The sequence below is a fragment of the Schistocerca serialis genome, chromosome 3, assembly GCF_023864345.2.
Source record: "Schistocerca serialis cubense isolate TAMUIC-IGC-003099 chromosome 3, iqSchSeri2.2, whole genome shotgun sequence".
NCBI classification, from domain to species: domain Eukaryota; kingdom Metazoa; phylum Arthropoda; class Insecta; order Orthoptera; family Acrididae; genus Schistocerca; species Schistocerca serialis.
In genome coordinates, this window is record NC_064640.1 from 702,198,801 (window position 1) to 702,201,973 (window position 3,173).

Genomic DNA, 3,173 nt, shown 5'->3' on the forward strand with positions numbered 1-3,173 from the left:
TTAAATGATCCGCAAACACACTCGGTTCTTCACTAAACATAAAGCCATTGTTTTGTAATACCGCGTGAAGAGCAGGGAAACATAATGTATATCTTTACCATTCATCATTTTCTTCCACAATACTAGACTGTCATCTGCCACGCTGCCAAAGTAACAACACTTACTTCTTGGACGCGTTGTTCCTTTATTCAGAATGCAAATAAACCAAATTATTATTTTTATGAAACTACCGCGACGCCCCTTCTGCGAGGTCATGACGCCCTTGGGAGCCGCGACGTGCTGTTTGAAAACCCCTTCACTACGTCGTTACATATTCAGTATGTGTTTCTGTAGATAAAACAAAAAAGATACGTAAATACTTATCGGTCATGGCTCACAATAAAATGAGGGAACAGGAGGGATCCATAAAATAGGTCTTTGGTCGTTGTTAAAGCAACTAAGGTAACACGTCATTTCCTAAACACTTCTCCACAGGGGCTTAGTGTCTGTACAGCTGTTTAATACAGTATAGCTGAGTTTGGTTCTTTGTATCTGCGCTATTTCGCGAAAGAATTTCCGACAGTAATCTGGGATCAATATTCTGACATGACGGAGGACTTTCTGCAACCTATAATTTATGAACTTGAAGAGGATGTGTCAGGCAGAAGTAACCACGGCCTACGCTCGTCGTCATTCACTCTAAGCGTAGAAGGGAATGTTCACCAATATTCTCACAGTGCTGTCCGTTGTCACTCGTTGACCCATCCCGTTGTCTTAATTGACGCTTTTTACATTTTTTACTCTCCTCTGCCGCTGTATTCTTTATTACTGTTGTTGTCTTCAGTCCGAAAACTGGTTTGATGTACCCCTCTCTGCTAGTCTGTCCTGTGCAAGCCTATTCATCTCTGTGTAGCTCCTGGAGCTTACATCCACTTGAAACTGCTTATTATAATCGAGCCATGTCTCCATCTACAAGTTTTATTCGACACGCCACCATCCATTGCCGTATTAACTATTCGTTAATTGTTCAGGATGTGTCCTATCAGCCTTTCCCTCCTTTCAATCAACCTGTGTCATAAATATTTCTTCTCCCCGAGTCGACTGAGTCTCTCTTCAAAAGTGATTCTGTACACACTTATTCTTTCTTCTGTAACACCATATTTCATTATTTTCTATATTCTTCTTGTCTGTACTGTTTATCGACCACCTTCCATTTCGCTATAAGGCTAGACGTCAGAGAAATGCTTTTAGAAATGACTTCCTAACACCTTCATTTATATTTGATGCTAAGATATATCTCTTTTTTTCAGAAAAGCTTTATTAAATGCTCCCGTTCGCGGAGGATGAATCCTCCGTCTTCGGGCATCTCAACATTGACAATTACAGCCAAATATCAAAGGTTTAGCTGCAAGCTTTTAATGTTGCTTTTGTCCGGTGGTCGTAATTATTCACGTAAAACTGCCTGAAAATGGAGGATTAATCCTCTGAAACTGGTAGATGCTAAGGAAGAGTCACGAATTGATAAGTTTATTATAAATAAATATGGTGTGGCTATAGATTTGGTGGAAATATTTGAATTTGACGCTGCTTTGAGAGCTTTCGTCTCGATTTCGCTACTCAACTAGCTTCACTCAGTATTACGAACCAGAGGGCTCGTTGTACCACATCGTCCCACCCTAAAAAAGAAAAAAGTGTTTGAGGTGGTCAAGGCGAGTCTAACCCAGAAACTTCTCATGAGTAGGAAGTGGTGCCTACGTGTAGCACACACACGCTGTCGGAGTGTACACCGAAAGGAACTAATACAAAAAGAGAGCTATCATTTCGTCCGATCTGACTAGCAAAGCAGTAGACAGTTTTACTGAACTGTTCCAGCTGTGTATCATCACTAGCGGAACGATGCTACCTTTGCAGAATGTATTTTTTAAATAACACTATTCTGTTTTCTTTGTGACGTACCACAGCAAAGTAAATCTCTTTTTGTATTTTGTTAAACATGCTACCAGTGATTAATTAAGTATTTGTTTATAAATTAGTCCGCTGCTTGCGGACTCGGAGGTATCTACTCCTAATTTTTTAGCAGAAGAAATTGTCATGGGCAGTCTTTAGCCAGCAGACTGAAGACCTAAGTTTGTGATCGCCAGATTTTGTGAAAATATCCTGGTTTAATTTCTCCACTTGCCCGTAGTGTATTGTGGCGTGATAACATGTAACACTGTCAATGGAGATCAGTCTGTCGGAAGGGGACGTTAAGCTCGACGGCCCGCTTGGCGCTGTTCGAGAGGAGAAAGCTGTCTGACGGCATCGGCTTACACCCTCTTGCTTCATTTCATTCGTAGCAACACACGCTGAAGCGTCGCAAATTAGTTATGACACTGCTGTCTTTTCCTGCTGGACGACGACAAGTAAACATCATTGTCGTAAAGTATTTAAATATACACCGATAAGCCAAAATATACGACCACTGCCCACCGCCAGATTGAATGCCATTTGGTCGCGTTTCGGGCACATGATGCCGCTAGGAAAGCACGTAAACGGAGCAGAGGCGATAGAGAATCATTCTAGCGACCATACGGCCGCAAATGGGAAAATCCTCTGCCACAAGCGACTTTGACAATGTGCATATTAATATGGCCTAGAGCCTGGGAACGAACATCTCGGAAACGGTTAAGGTGGTCGGTTCTTCGTGTGTAAATGTCACGGTTATCTGTGGAAAGTGACTGAAAAATGGTGACATATACACCCATGCGCCGTGGATGTGAGACCTATACCACGGTTCGGGCTCGTAATTTCAGACACCTTCTTTGATTACCATTGTTCCCTTTTCTTATTCTTATTTCTTGGTTTATGCTGTACTAACGAGGAGAACATGGCAATTGCCATCACCCTATTTCCCAGTAACTTCGCTCAGAGATAGAGGGGTCAAAACAAGTGAACACATTCTAGCGTTATCCGTAGATATTCGACCATTTCTGAGAAAACGGCGGTCAAAGTTTATCGCCATGATTTCTTGACTTTCGCAAGGCGTTTGATACAGTTCCTCAAAGTCGTTCAATGAACAAAGTAAGAGCATCAAGACTATCACACCAATTGTGCAATTGGATTGAAGAGTTCCTAGATAACAGAACGCAGAATGTCATTCTCAATGGAGAGAAGTCTTCCAAAGTAAGAGTGATTTCAGGTGTGCCGCAGGGGAG